Source organism: Pteropus medius, unplaced genomic scaffold (genome assembly GCF_902729225.1).
Source record: "Pteropus medius unplaced genomic scaffold, Ma_sr-lr_union100, whole genome shotgun sequence".
NCBI classification, from domain to species: Eukaryota; Metazoa; Chordata; class Mammalia; order Chiroptera; family Pteropodidae; genus Pteropus; species Pteropus medius.
In genome coordinates, this window is record NW_024350319.1 from 9,470,630 (window position 1) to 9,487,429 (window position 16,800).

The 16,800-nt window shown below is 37.7% G+C and overlaps 1 protein-coding gene and 1 pseudogene across 10 annotated transcripts in view; both read left to right on the forward strand.

The window, feature by feature from the left end:
• Window positions 1-16,800, forward strand: part of ST6GALNAC3 (ST6 N-acetylgalactosaminide alpha-2,6-sialyltransferase 3) — a 478,754-nt gene that overhangs the window by 179,530 nt on the left and 282,424 nt on the right. The gene's annotated exons all lie outside the window — the stretch shown is intronic.
• Window positions 8,854-8,972, forward strand: LOC120583545 (uncharacterized; annotated as a pseudogene).

The following is a 16,800-nucleotide window of genomic DNA, read 5'->3' on the forward strand; positions in this document are numbered from 1 at the left end:
TTTTTTTTTTTTTTTTTTTTTGGTCAGGTATGTTATTTTCCTGCCGTTTGTTGATACCAGCAGAGTGTGAGATGGTATATAAATCCCATCAGAAATGGAGTTACATGGTCACATTAAACTGAGGCCTCTCCCCACCCCGCAAGCTAACAGCAATTTCTTTGGATTCATTTTAGTAGGTGTGAGAAGCTCATCTATTTAGAAGATGAATAGTTTATTTAGGATCATCTGGTAGCAGCAGGTTAATTAAAGAGTGACTTCATCATCTCTAGCTCGAATCACAGGCTTTGTAAAAGCAAGCCTGCTTTATGACTATCCTGTGGGATGTACATGATGATTCTCAAAGAGCTTAAGCATTGTTAAAAGTGAGTCTGTTGGGTGAATTTGTTCTTTCTCTACATGATACGGATGTAAAGAGCATCTATAGTTTCTTCTTTCCTGATTATATGCACTTTTTATAATATAATAAAAAAATAATAACTTTTTGCAAACAATAGCGTAACATTTTTCTAAGTGTGCCACTTTTAATTGTTACAAGCTTTGAGGTGGGAATATCATTATTAACCCCATTTTACAGATGAAAGTATTGAGGCACAGAGTTGTTAGGTAACTTCTCCAAAGCCACATAACTTGTGAGCAGCCGGGATTAGCAATCAGCCTGTCTTGGGAGCTGGTATTCTTAGTGTCTGCATTCCACTGCCCTCCTAGTATAAGAAGTAGCCCAAGAAGTTACATCTCCAGCTCTCTGTTGGGAAGATATCGATTCATTATTTGACTGAGGGGAGCAACCTCTTCTGTTTACTGAGATTTTTGTCTGCTACCATTTTTAGCCTGTGGGCCTAAGCTATGACTATTGTCTAGAAGCTTTGGAGAAAAGGAAGGTATATAGTCACTGTAGAATCTTGGAGTTAAAAGTTAATTATTTTATCCTCTCTGTTTTCTTAAGTCCTATGGTCCAATATCTCCTTTCAGAATGACCAAAACAGTGCCTCCTTCAACATCTCTATATAGATGTTTTAATATGCATATTCTAAATAGCAAACCACGGCAGACTCCAGTCCCCCAAGCATGCCAGCCTAGCAGTCACTATCTGCTGGCCCCAGGGAAAAGAAAGTACCTAGAAGTGTAAGTCCTAGTCAGTCCTTCCCACCAGGGAATGAAGGTCTAACGGAGGGAATGGCACACAGAACCATCAAGTCAACCCTTACTGCAAAGAGATTCAGACAAGTGGTGCAATGCTACTGAAGCTCAGATGAGGGAGAAATAAGATCTGGCTGGGTGGACAGGGAGATCTCCAAGAAGTGGGCAGGAAATGAGCTTGTCAGTGGGTAAGGAGGAGATTGGATTTGAGGTAGACCCGTAAAAGTGGGTGGGACTTGAATGACTTGAGAGAAGGACATTTCTATGTGCGGAAGTGTGTGAGCAAGCCTCTGGGAATGTAAGAGACAGGCAATGGCCAGAGCTAGGGAAGAGAGCACTGTTTGGGGAGTCTCAGGTGATGTGGTTGGAAAGATATCGACTGACTCAGATTACCCTGCAAGAAGCAGGAAAATGAACGTTATATTTAGCTCACTGGAGTATGAAGATGTGGGGTCAAAAATCTAATTTTCATGTTTATCATGTGGAACCAGTCTTCACCCTCCAAAATATGTTTCGTGCTATTACATGTTCTCATCTTGTCCAAGAAGTTAAATTTTTAGTACCATGAACGTCAATGAAAACAGGTTTGTTTTTTCCTTCCCCTTGTGTTATTGAAACCTATGTTTACAGGACCTTATGTTACTTATACTCCACTGTGTTACCTCTAATCCCAACCTTTATTTGCTACTAACACATTGGAAAGGTGATAGTTTCATTGAGGATGAGCCCCATTGATCTGTCTCTGTGAGGCAAGATCCTTTCCTCAAGCATTTGGGGGCACATTTTTTCTGAGAGGCAGCATGAACACAGATGAAAGTCAGACTGTTTGGGTTAGGATCCAAGCTTTGACACTTATTACTGTGGAACCTCTGGTAAATACTTCTCTGTGCCTCAGATTTTCATCTGTTTCTGATGATTAAATATGTTAATTCAGATATGATGCTTTAAGCAGTACCCGGTACATAGTAAAGAACGGTTACCTCAAATCAAGCATTCTAAATTACTACATGTCCATGGAATGAATATCTCATTATTTATTTAGTCATTTCATCTTCTACTAAAAATGTTATTTCTATTTTTTCCTGTAACCATAGATAATAAGAATGCTGACTCTTTGGGTAGGTGGGTGTATTTCTGTAGCTGCGCTTTTGAAACACGTATTACCTTACGGCAAAGGAAACCAAGGCCCAGAGAGCAGTAAGTAGCAGGCCCAGGACCAGAACCCAGATCTTTTTGTTCCAAATTCAAATTTAATGGGTTTTCTTCCCTTCCCACTTCACAGCTACCTCACAGTCTCCCCACACTGGAATATTTTCATTTGGTGACCTATTTTCTAATACAATCATGTGCTGCTTAATGACTAGGTACTTTCTGGAAATTGCATCAAATTGTATTATTAGGCAATTTCATCACTAATACAAATCTACACAGTATAGCTTTCTACATACCAAGGTTATATGGCATAGAGTATTGCTTCTAGGCTAAAATCCTATGTAGCATGTTACTGTGCTGAATACTGTAGGCAATGATAAGCATTGTATATCTAAACACAGCTAAACATAGAAAAAGTACAGTAAAAATATGGTATCAATGATAAAAAATGGTACACTTGTATTGGGCACTTAGCCTGAGTGGAGTATGCAGGACTGGAAGTTGCTCTGGGTGAGTCAGTGGGTGAGTGTTGAGTGAATGCTAAGACATTACTGTATGCTACTGTAGACTTTATATATACTGCTTCCTTTTGCCAGGGTAAGAAATAGAACATCAAAGCTGTCAATGCCACTCCATGACCAGGGGTGGGCTGGATTGATTGGAAATATCAGGGAGAAACTGGCTGGGTCAGGCACAGATCACCATAACAGTGACAGTCAGGAGGGAGTGAAAGGTGGCCTGAGGGTCAGTAGGAATAAGAAATCAAGATGGAGAGATAAAGGAGCATAGGGTTTCATCATGGCAGTATGATTTTGGCTATTGCACGTTGGAGCAGTGGTCAGGTTAAGGAACTTAGTGATATTCATTAAAAAAAAAAAAGAGTGTTTAACAAAGAAAGGGTATAGAACTTAAGACTTAATATTTGGACTATGGAAATTAGTTTTTGATTCTGTTGACCCTATCTGACACAAAGGGCTCTCTCTGACATTAAATTGATGGAAGAAATAAAACTTATCTATGCTTTATGTCATTATAACCTGAAAATATTTCCAAAGTACAGGGACAGACTGGCTCCACACTACCACAGAAAGCTTTTACTAAAGTGACAGTGGCACGTAATACATGTTAAGGTAGCTCCTGTGGACCTGTGTCTTTGTACTGTCTTAGGTCTTCAACAGAGAATTTATGGCAATGCACTCTGACGACCATCCAGCTAGACCTGGGAGGACTGTATCACCTCTGAATGTGTAGCACTGTGGGGACAGGCTCTTCTGTGCTGAAATAGGTCAGTGGCTAACTGATTGGAATGTAATCTGTGCACTTAAAAATTGAGGTGCTGTGAGTGAGAGGGAATCTATTACCAAAGCCCACAGATATTTCTCCTGTTAGAGAAAAAAAAAATTGTCTGAACCACATATCCTTCAATTTCTTGCTGAAAATTCAGCTCCATTATAACCTTATGGGACACTGGTGTATATATGGTACATTGTTGACTGAAACGTCATTATGGGGTGTGTGACTGTAGTGCCAGCGCTACAAACATAGCTGCCGCAAACATAGCTGCTTCTTTTTCCCTTTCAGTAGTAGATCAGCTAGTGAGTATTGCCTGAAGAAAGGTGGCTTTCAGGAGGTGGACAGCTATGTGTGAATAAAATAAGGGTGGAGGACATTGCACAGAATGCCTGGCCTGACCTATTTACTAAGCTGTTGTGCCAGAGCAGGCAGTTTTATCAACCCATGGCTGAAATTTGAAAGCTCTGGCAGAGAAATGTCAGGATGAGGTAACACTTAAATTATTAAGGAAAAAGGTACTGTATTAAAGAGGCTGGAGAATAATAACCTATGGACACTGCCTTGTTTTGGGCAGGAAAGGAAGAGATAGATGTTTTAATTGACTGTCTTACTTGAAAATAAAAAGGATTCCTGAGGCCTACTAAAAAAACTTAAGTTTCAGAGAACCCCGAGCTTCTTTCTGATGAAATTTCTTCAATATTTTACAATGGCATATTAAAAGAGTTTTTAAATTAAAATCTCCCAATACATCTTTGGAGGGACTGTGGATTAGGATGCTTGGACCAGCCCTTTCTTCCCCAGTTGATTGGGTTACAGTGCCCAGGGCCAAAGTGCCACCTCTATCAGCTGCCCCAGCCACAGGGGCACTCCTACAGCCCTGTCAGAGAAGATGCCAGCTGGAGCAGAGCCTGACAGAGAGCACAGAGCCCGGTGAGTTCATCATGGTCTTGCTGCCCCAGTCCATCCGGACACTCCCCTGGCCCCAATTAGCAGATAGGAAATAGCATCCAAGTGAACTGCAACCACTAAATTAAAGAGGAATAACAGACATGAAAGAATCAAATGGGAAAAGAACATTTTGGATCCTGAAGGAACGAGTTGCTTGTCAGAGATATAACGAACTGAAACAAAATAAGTTGCTGCTCTTTAAGCCTTTTTTCTAACACTGCTGGGGTTCGTTAGCTTGGGGAAGAACACCGAAATTGCGAAAGGCAAAAAAAAAAAAAAAAAAAAGAAATGCTTATTGTTCTCATGTTCAATTTCTTATTTAATATAACTTAAAAAAATTTAATAGAAAAGAGAGGGCATCATTAATTTTAGAGTCTGCAAGAAATGAAAATGAAAAATGATCTGCTGATTAGCGATGTGCAATTTGTTCCTTGAATGTCTTCAATAATGTGTGAATGTCACATTACATAACACTTATAATGATTAAAACAGAAGATGAAATAAGATAGGATAGATCTTGTGTTCTTCCCTTGACTAGTGGACAACTCATCTCATCAATCTCCCTGGGCTTGCAACCTTAAATTGAATAAGCAGTGTTATTGGGGGAGATTTATAGCCACAAGACTTAGCAGCCTCACTGAAGAACTCTTACAGTACTATTTTGAGAAGCCTCCAAGATAATTCTTGGGATTTGTATTCATTGTAGCCTGTCATAAAACATCGCCTGAACTCATAATGACTAGTGAACCTTCTCAGGAACTTAATATTCTGACAGCAACGTTGAAAATGGCAGTTGTTGGTGCCCCATCTTTTGGGAAGGTAAAGCTTTCCCAGTCCCAATTTAATATTATTTTGTTAGAAATGGTGGCTTCATTATAGTGGGAGATTATGCACATACCAATAGACATGGGTCCTAAGGAATGCTCATGAAAAACCAGTGAGCTTTTGACATCACAAGGCAGACCTACACAGAACAGGTATGAGGACACCCTTATGAAATGTTTGTTAAAAGAATGAATGAACTGGTAATGAAGAGTTTTTTGTTGTTGTTGTTGTTGTTATTTTTTTTAATTTAAGTACTTTCTGTGACAAGTCCTGACACTTGGTGTATAAGTACCATTAAGTAAGATCAGCTTATTTAATGCAATTTTTAAAGGAAATGCCATTCCATGCCATGGACTAGTCATAGCCTGGAATAAAAGTTGAAAAAAGATTTTGTTTTGTTTTGTTTTGTTTTCATTCAGCTTTATTGAGGTATAATTGACAAATAAAGTTGTATATATTTGAAGTGTACAACATGATGATTTATGTATGCATTGTGAAATGATTACCACAGTTAGGTTAATTAACACATCTATCACCTCACCTAGTTATAATTTTTTTGTGCTTGTGGTAAGAACACTTAAGATCTATTTTCTTAGCAAATTTTAAGTATACAATCCATTATTACTACCTATAGTTGCCATGCTATACATTACATCCCCAGAATTCATTCATCTTATAACTGAAGGCTTGTATCCTTTGACCAACATCTCCCTATTTCACCCACCCCTTAGTCCTGGGGAATCACCATTGTACTCCTTGTTTCTTAGTTCAACTTTGTCTTTTCTTATTTTTAAATTCCACAGATAAGTGAGATCATACAGTATTTGTCTTTGGCTTATTTCCCTTAGCATAGTGTCCTCTAGGTTTATCTATGTTCTCACAAATGATAGGATTTCCTTCTTTCTCATAGCTGAGTAACATTCCATTGTGTGTATATATACCCCATCTTCTTTAGCTATTCACTCATTGATGGACACTTAAAAAAAGATTTAACTTAACAAGTCACCTAATACAAGATTTCCCTTTAAAAGTTATCAGTAAGCCTTTGCATGACTACTTCTTCCTTTGGAGTGTTCACTTCCTTTCAGAACAGCCTGTTTATTACTGGACCATGAGCTCCTTGAGCATGAGTCTGTGCCTGTCTTGGTTGCCCCACATCTCGATTATGCCTGGGCCATATTAACACCCTAGAAACACTTTCTGATATAGGAAATGAAAGTTATTATTTATAAGAAGTCAAAATCCACCTCCTTGAACTTCTGCTTAATAGACCTAGTTCTATCTTCTGCTCAAAAAAGAATATGCCAACTCTTTCTTCAATGTGAGGATTTTGATGCTTAATCACTTCTCAATTTTCCTCTGCTCCAGATCCTAATTCCCTTAGTTGTTTCTTTTCTTTAGCGGCTATGCCAATCATTTTGTATGTCCTGGTCAGCTCAAACCTAAGGTCTTTCTTCCCTCAGCTAATATCAAGGAAACATTTCTACCCATCTTTTATTGAAACGATGACTTTTTTTAAAAAACTGAATTTATGACTTATCCCATTTATCATTGTAAAATTTAATCATGTTGAATTTTACCCATCTTTCTACCTTACTGAGAGTTTTCCAAATGCTGATATTTGTCAACAGTGTTGTTGTCACAGTGTTATATCTTTGCATGTTTGATCAACAAAATTGTGGATACTTTGGTAGATGCTGTGGATACTTTGGTAGATGTGGATACTTTGGTAGATGCTGATAGGGTCCTCTTTTCCCCCTAGTGTGGCACTCATCCATCATTTACCCCTCATATATGATCATTAGGCATACAAAAATTTCCATGTTGTGCTACAGGTGACTTTAGAAAATATTAAATCTATTCACCCTCTCTACCAATTCTGCATGTAAGGAAACTAAATCCAAAAGAGCCCATGGCCACATGGCTGGTTAGTAGAAAAACCCAGACTAGAACAAAGGCCAAAGGATACCCAAGGCAGGTGTCCTTTCTTCTTTATCGCAGCTGTCCTGTCCCTCTTTTTTTCTAATACACTTAATTTGTTTAAGGGCAGTTTTAAGTTCATAGCAAAATTGAGCTGAAGGAACAGATTTCTCATATACTCTCTGGCTCCACACATACATATACTCCCTGGCTATTGACATCCCTCACCAGGATGGTACATTTGTTACAATCGATAAATCTACACTGACACATCATCATCACACAGAGTCTGTAGTTTACATTAGGCTTCACTCTTGGTGTTGTACATTCTATGGGTTTGGACAAATTTATAATGACGTATATCCTCCATTATTGTCATATAGAGTAATTTCACTACCCTAAAATTCCTCTAGTCTTCTCCCGCTTAGCCTTCCCTTCCCCCTAACTCCAGGCTAGGACTGATATTTTTACTGTCTTCATTGTTTTGCCTTTTCCAGAATATAATATAGTTGGAACCATATAGTATGTAGACTTTTCAGATTGACTTCTTTTATTTATAATATGGATTAAAGATTCTTCTAGGTCTTTTAATGACTTGATAGCTCTTTTTTTTTTAGTATTGAATATTTCTTTGTCTGGATACACCACAGTTTATTTATCCATTCACCTACTGAAGGACGTCTTGGTTGCTTCCAAGTTTTGGCATTTATGAATAAAGCTACAGTAAACATCCATGTGCAGATTTAGAGTGGACATACGTTCTCAACTTCTTTAGATATATACCAAAGAGCATGATTGCTGGATTGTGTGGTAGACTATTTGTAAGAAACCACTAACCTGTCTTCTGCAGTTACATGTCATTCTCAAATTCAGTACAAGAAACATTGACCATCTTTATTGAAATCTCAACATATTGTGGAAGGTTTCCTAGTCTTTTATGTGAAGGTCATATACTAATGTTAATTTGGAAGTACAGACCATGGTAAAATTCCTTCTATCTCTAAAAATAAAACTTTAAAACACAATCTGTTGCTTAAGAACTGGTATATTATAGGTAGAATTAAGCATGTGTGTACGTCGTGAAGGAGAAATTGTGTGTGTGTGTGTGTGTGTGTGTGTGTGTGCGCGCGCGCGCGCGCGCGCGCATTTGCTTTATTCCGTACTTAAAGAATAGGAGAAACAGGATAATTTATTAGCCATTGAAAATTTTCACATGAAGACACACTGGCCATGCACAACTATTTGTAGGGCATAAATAAGGAACTCTGTTTTTGATGAGGGAGTGTCCATTTTTTCAGTAGAAAGAAAATAGCTCTTTGCACCTTGCCGACTGAATTGCTAACTATTCTTCAGCCACAAGTCCCATTGTCATTATTCAGTATTTAAATATATGTAATGTAATGTCTTCACTGCCATTTCTGAAGAGCTCTTTTTCTTCAATCTCCGAAACCCAAGACCAGAACACTTTTCTTTTAGGTTCATATTATTATTGGTTAGAAGAAACTAATCTATAAATTTTCAGAGTTAAAAAACATTGAGAAAAAGTTCCCCTTATACTCTTCTCAGAACTTAACTTTAGTCTACGGCCATGCTACCCTGAACACGCCCGATCCTGTCTGATCTTGGAAGCTAAGCAGGGTGGAGCCTGGTTAGTACTTGGATGGGAGACCACCTAGGAAGACCAGGTGCTGTAGGCGTTAAAAAAAAAAAGAACTTAACTTTTAATCTGACACTGTGTTTCGAAAAAAAAAAAAACACCTTTAAAATCTGTTGTTTCATCAGAGCTGTTTGTAGGGAAAATGTAAGCCTCAGTATTGTTTAACTGCCGTCCAACAGAGGACTATCATATTGCACTTCTAATCAAAAAATAAATTGAACATAGTGGTAGGCTTACAGAAGGAGAGAGAATTAGATTTGATTAGATTAGGTTTAACCTGCCTGGAATAAAACTGTCTGCCTTTCCTGTTATTTGTCAATGTTTATAGCAGGTTTTGTCTACAATGCTTTCACTATTATTTCCAGGTGGTAAAAGGCAGTCAAGCAGAAAAGACACTCATAAATGTCAGAAAAGAGTAAAGTTTCTTTTACATTTCAAGGGCTTTGAAGGTCAAGTTCAACCTACTTAAGGGAGCAGAGCGATGGGTATGTAGTAGCATGTTGGTAGTGTATTTAGGCATATAATTTATGTGAAGTTAATGCACTTGTCTATTATGCTAAGAAAATAAACTATCTTGGGAAGGCTTCATTTATTTTATACATTGTGTTCACCTATTTGAAGGTAAGATAAGTCAAATTTCCATAATTTTTGTTGAGGAAGGAAAGATGTTCGGCTTGCCAAAAGTGATCAGGTTATAAGGCAGTGTGATTCTTTCCTTGTTCCTTCTATTATAATTCAGTTCTTTTTCCTGGCAGCTTCCCCACTCCATGATATGACAAAGAAGAGCTCTGTTAAGAATTTTTGCAAACCAATGAGAGATCCCCGCACCCTGCCCCACCGCCGTAGCCTTTATTGAGATGTTTTCTTTTTCTTTTTCTTTATGAGGCTTTATTTTTTTTTCCCACCAGGGAGCCTGAGCAATTATAGTTTAAAGCTACTGAAAACAGGTATGTTCTTTGATATCAAATAGCTTCTTGAAGATTTTTCAAACTAAAGGGACCCAAAGGTTGTATTTCAAGGTGTTACTAGCATAGGTCTTTGTAGTTAAGAACTCTCTGAATGTTCTACCAAGTGTATTATTCTTTAGAAATGTTGGACTTCAGTACTGTTGTGCTTGGTAAAAGGTAAAGTATTTGAGTGTGTGTATGTGTGTATGTGCTAAAAGGCAGTACGTGCTGCGTGTGTGTGTGTGTGTGTGTGTGTGTGTGTGTTCAGCTCTGCTGAACTGAGTCTCAGTAGTTACAAATTGTTTCTCATGGTGCAGGATTGAGGATAAGGTATTAGAATAGAATAGACATTTACTGAACACTCAATATGTGCCAGATACATAATGTATATTACTTTTCTCAATCCTCACTGTTCTTATGAGAAGAACATTGAAAGGCCCCATGCTTTTTTTTACATCTAATCCTCATTAGGGGTTTGGAGAGGTAATGTGTATGTATTTAGAGCAAACTCAGGTTTCTTTAATGTTCACAGCTAGCTCATGAAGGTAGGCTCCAGAGAGGAGGCATTAGAAGAGAATAAAATCTGGAAATCAAAGCCAATTTCTTGGAAAGTGTGTGCATGTGTGTGTGTGTGCATGTGTGTGTGTGTGTATGTTGTGTGTGTGTGTTAGGGAGGTAGAAAACACATTTTCATACTCTAAAATGCATTGAAAACTATAATATCACTAGATGATAAAAGTTCAGGTGTCTTTTTTGAGGAAATGTATTTTTGGCTACCCTACTTAGGTCCTGGTTTGATCTTATTTTCTTTGACTTTAATTATCTTCTTTCCCTCCTGTTGTCAGTTTTTAATCTGAAAATCCCTGTTGCTTTTCATATATAGGAAATTCACTTCTCTCTTTGCTTTTACCTTCTATTTCCACACCATGCCTTATCTTAGAAACCCAAAATGTCTACGATAGTATTTTACTAAACAACGAACCATGAATGTGTATTCAGCAAACATCTGTTGAGCACCACCTGTATGAGATATTATACTAGGATGATGTAGTGTCAACAAACACACGTAATTCCTGTCCTTGTAGAATTTCAACCCTAATGAGAAAGACAACTGATCAATCAACATTTGTATGAAACTTTGGTGTTTATGAAGGAAGGGATTTTTATAAGTTTTATCAGTTAAACTTCATAAATCTGTGAGGAAACGGCTCTTAAAAATCTCCGTTTTACCTTTTAGAACTTTGTAGATAGGAGCTACTTTGTCCAATGAGGAGCTGAGTTTAGAATATTGTCTACCTCCAAATCATCTTTTCTTTTGACTACATTGCCTCTTGAAAAGGATTAAAACAAAACATCCAGAGATATACAAGCATCTGTTTTCACTTACAATAACTATTTTTTTTTTACCTAAAAAACACAGAGGCAGAAAATAAATAAATTCATTTAATTTATTGATTCATCAACATTTCTTGAGCACCTAATAAGTGCCAAAGAATGAGTTGCCGGGACTAAGGGTCCAAGATGTGGTCCTTTCCTTTAAGACATTGTAATTTATTGGAGTAGACAGACATATAACTAAATAAATACAGGCCGCAAGATAAGCGATTCTCAAGGTATAATGTAAAAATCACTAGCTTTTTAGACAGTCTGGTTTGAATCTTGACATCACTGCTTATTAGCTGTTGTCCCAGGCAAATCATTTATCCCCTTTGAATAAGTTTCTTCAACTGTAAAATGGGGGATAAGAGTATTTACGTGGATTGCAGTTGTAAATATTAGAGGAAATGTGTATAAAGCGTCCAGCATAATTCCATACACACAGTAGGTGCTCAATTAATGAGAGTGTAATTATAATATGACTTAGACAGTACAGATTTTATATCTACATGTAAAATTTGTATCTACGTATAAAATGTATATTATATTTGTTTAACATCTATCATCTAGCTAGCTAGCTAGCTAACTAGCTATGGACTCTACAAGAATCTGACTTCCTGATGAGATAGTAGAAAGGCTAGGAGAACTATCTGAGAGATGGCGAAGTTTTTAGAGTGTGAAGACAGATTGGTTTTTTGTTTCATTTTGTTGGTTTTTTTCCCCCCTGAACTGAAATTCTGGGTAGACAGAACTATTCCAACATATGAAGCCATCAAAAAAGCATGGGGCCTTCCAAGAACCACAAGATACTTATTATAGCTAAAGTATTAAGTATGAACTTGGGGAGGCTGAGAGATAGGCTAGACAAACAGTCAGAGGTCAGATCATAAAGAGGCTTTTATATCATGCTAAGCCACTTGGACTTTATCTTATATAGACAACTTTCTCTCACCTAAATAGAAAATGACAAGCCTTGAGTTAAAGTGATTGAAACAACTTATCTTGTTTTGTGGAGTTCTTGATTACACGGAAAGAATAGGAGATCTACTAAAAATTTATCTGAAAAACCAAGACATGATATGTGTTGAACAAGAATCTTTATAGTCGATGGACAATGGAGAAGTGAGATTTCTGGTGAAATATACCATTAGGAAGCATCTTAAACCAAGTCCCAGAAGGAGCATGCAGTGCTGACATGTTATAGGCCAAAGCATCCTGCAGCAAATTTTGTCCATTTCATGGCAAGTTCTAAAGCAGCAGGGACATGGCTCAGAGTGCCTGAACCCCAATAGAACACTTACCATTTTTCCCTGAAAGTCAGCATAAATATTTGATAACATCTCCCTTTCTGTGAGGAGGCCCTCTCTCAGTGGGAGTGGTATCTGGTGGTATCCTTTAGCAGAACAGAATTATTTGTTATTTTAAGCTTTTCTTTGTCTTCAAGGTGGATTCTAAAAGCTCCTAAAGTATTTTGATTTTGAATTCTCACAAAAGTATTTTTTTCTTTCATAGTAATTCAATATAAAAGGCAATAAAAGTGATATATTCAGAAGTGTTCAGGACCTGCTATCAGTGCCACATGGGAATAAACTACCTTGCCACTTGCACATCCCTCAGGAGAAAAGAATCACAATTCGCATTTAGGAAATATTGCATGTGTTTGTCTCTGTTTGGCTCGTATTGTCTGCTCTGCTGAAAAGTAGATTTCTTTGCAGATAAAAGCTGCCCCGTCTTGCTGAACTGCTCATCTATTTTGCTTGGGAAGCAGAGGCTTTGTTAAAATCAGGAGTAAAGCCCAATTTGCAAAATATTGCCTAAAAATAACGAAATGCAGGAAAATCTCAAAATGTGCTAAGACTAGGGTCCAACTTCGTCCTTTGGAAAATTACCTAACAAATTCGGCAAATACTGTTTTTAAGTGAGGAGGAATTATGTGTTTTCTAAGTTTCATCTTATGAATTCATGGTTAGTTACTCAAGAATAAACGAAGGTGTGGAGGTAGGTAGCCTTGCCTTTTTGCTGAGATCGGCCAGTGGATATGCACTTAAAGGAGATGAACCATGCAGCGCTCACCCAGGGCTCCGAAACTGTTCCCAGATGACTCATTTGTTTTCGAGGTTTGTGTACAAAGGTTTCTGGCTTGGCTGCTTTTGCCAATGGGGAGGCATTGGTGAACATGACACACAGACTTTCTCCTTTTCAAGAGCTCACAGTCTAACAGAGAAAGAGATATTAAGCCAGTCATTTCAACAGTGAACAGAGATACACAGGAGAAGTTCAATGTGCCATGGGGTAAGCCCTTTAGGGGTTGTGACAGTTCAACCATTAGGCCCTAATTCTGCCAAAGCATACCTACATAGGCTAGGTCTTGGGCACTAGAGCAGAGATTTTAGTTGAAATATTAAGATTTAGCACAAGCTCACTTTCTATCGACTGAATCTGTTTCTAAAATTTGGGGAAAATGGCTTTTTTTTCCCCCACAATTTATTGGTAATTCTTTCCCTGGAACTACCTTTGTGTGTATTTTTATGATAATGGTTACTGATTAAATTTGAATATTTGGCTTAGAGAATGAGCAAATAGTCTCCAGAGAAATCTTCATCTTTATGTAGTCCCATATAAGATATAAAAACAAATTTTTGTTTTCTTATTTTAAGAAATATGCATTGAAATGAAAAATGTCAGCCTGTCTTTGCTTTTATTTCAGATTTTCAACAAACTAACTCAATGGACACTTAAAACTTTTATTGTGAGTGCCCGGGCTTAGTGGAAGTGGTTTGACCAGGTGTATTAACCCATCGGTGTCCACATACATGTGGGAGACTGAACCTGATCCTGTTCTGTACAATTTATTGAAAAAATGTGGATGCTTCTTTTTAGACAAGGGTTAAAAAGGAAATAATCTCTTTTGCTGCAAAATTTTTCTCAGCAGGTGCAAAATAGCTGCAATCAGGTAGGCTTTGGTAAGTGGCAGTTGCTATCTACCAAGTTGAAAGATCACAAATCCTCACCCCATTTCTATTTCAATTACATAGACACCAGGCTCAATTCGTGAGTGTCCGAAGGCATCCCTAACTCTGTGTAAGAAATGGGCCTGGACCCAGGGCAGGAGCCATGTATAAAGCTGTTGCAAGCCTTCCTTTTAGTAATACCAGCTTTGGCCAATCAGGGCCCCTGGGTCATCACTATAGAGTCTTAGATTTGAGAGCCACCTAGGATCCTAAAAGCATTCCATCATACAGATGAGGAAATCGAGACCTCAAGAGGATAACAGTCTTCCCTGTGGCCACATGAGTTATAGACTTAGGAAAGCATAACCTCTAGCATCAAGCTGCTACCTGTTTTATGCTAGAGAGGTAATATACCAGATTACACTGATTAGTACCACTACTGCCTGGAGCATTGTGTCAAGAATTCAGAAGTTGCATCCTGATCTAGGGAAATAGTGTTGTGGTTGATTAACAGTGTCTTTCTTGGGAGAATGTGGAGGCATGGTGTGCTATGTGTGAATTTGACTGAATGATGAAGGTTGATTGGTAATCCACTAATTATCATGATATGTGAAGTTTGCTTCAGCACAAAGTGCTCTAAAGTCTACCTGGAGCATCAGGACAATTCCACAGAAGAGATGACATTTGGGTTTGGTCTTGAAGAATAAGTAGCAGTTTTCCTGACAAAGATAGTAAAGAAGAAGACATTCTATGAAGGAAAACTAGCTTATGCAAGGGACTTGATATGTGGCGATAAGAAATTAATGATCCTTGATTGCCTGCTGTGTGCTGGGCCCTAAGCTAGGTCCTTTATGTATTATCTCATTATTTAATTCTTATAATGACTCCGATTTTATAGATAAGGAACAGGGACAAATAATATTAAGATACACAAGGTCATATAGCTGCTAAGTAGAACTGAGGTTGTAATTATTGGGACTCTAAAATAACTTTAGTGATAGGTGAGGAAGATGAGACCGGGGAGGAAAGATATCATTGGTTTAGATTTGGACTATTGAATTTTGAGTTGCTTCTGGGGCATTCAAATAGAACTGGCTAGTAGGCTTTTGGAAATATGGCATTGACTGACCTGGTCTTGATAATAAAAAAGTATATCAAAGACTCACTGATAACAGTACAGGCCTAGTGCCTGTACTTCCAGGCTTCTGCTTAACAGTGGAGATCTTTCTGCCTTTGCTATTCTCTAGCACAGGAGACTATAAGTAATAAACTAATGTGCTTTATGTTGCATGAGCAATTCAAATTACTGTCAATGCAATATTAAATCCAGAATTGATAAGAAAACTATCTTACTTAAATATTCAAGTGTTCTTGGCGCAATACTATTTATTGTCACCATGAGACCTGTGTTCTGGCAAAACTCTGCTTGTGTTCAGCAAAAGAGTGTTTAATATTATGTGTTCCTCTGCCAAGGTTCAACTTTGACCTACAAGAGGACAGCATCTGTTCCTTAGAGAGATACAGGGAGGTGCCGTAGTTGATTTCTGGCCATAGGGATGGGGTGTGATACGCATGCCTGTATAGGGTAGTCTAACCATGTTCAAAAAAAGGTGGGTTTTCTTTCTTCTTCTTCTTCTTCTTCTTCTTCTTTTTTCTTTTTAACGGCTACAGCACCTGGTCTTTCTGGGTGGTCTCCCGTCAAGTACTAACCCTGCTTAGCTTCCGAGATCAGGCGGGATTGGGCACATTCAGGGTGGGATGGCCGTAGACAAATTTTTTGGTTGTTTTTGTTTTCATTATTAACTTGTACAATCTTGAAAAGAAGATAAAACCCCAAAGGGTTTTTACGTTAGTGGAGTCCAATGTCCTGGGCAACTCCCAGACTCTTTGTCACCCTTTCTTTAGGGACTTGTGTGGTTTTCCTTCCTTTAGGGTGTAGGATGAAGAATAGGTTACAATAGTTGTCTAGGCCCCATGCCTGATTCTTTTTGTTCCCTAAGATGATAATGATGATGACAACTACTATGATGACAATACCACCATATTTCATTGATTTTAAAATGTTTTCCCATTTTTTCACATAACTGAGAGTGATGTATATCTTATACTAAATGCCACCTTGCAGTTGCTATCAGCCTATAACAAATTGAATTACTGAGATCTTTCTTGAATCACATGGGTAGTGTATGCTTGTATCAAAACCTGCTTGAGTACCTACATGTGGTTCAAATTTCCAGGAGAGATTATTTTCCCTTTATTTTTGCTGTGCCTTTTTGAATGCAAGCTTTATTTCTGGAATATTCTAACTTTAAGGAGATACTATTTTGATATCTTAGCTTCTTGCAGAGGTCTCTTATTAGACTTCCCATTTTGTTTTTCTTATATATAGAGCAACAGTATGAATAACAATTGATGATATTTTAGATTTGATTTAATACTTTAACAATAAATTTGACAGACAGTACTTTCAGGCTCTTTATATGCAGTAACTTTATTTAAACCTTTATTAGTCATATTAGTTAGGGTACTACTGTTTCCTGTTTCAGGTAAGAAAACAGAAGAGCAAAGAGGTTAAGCAATGTACCCAAGTTTA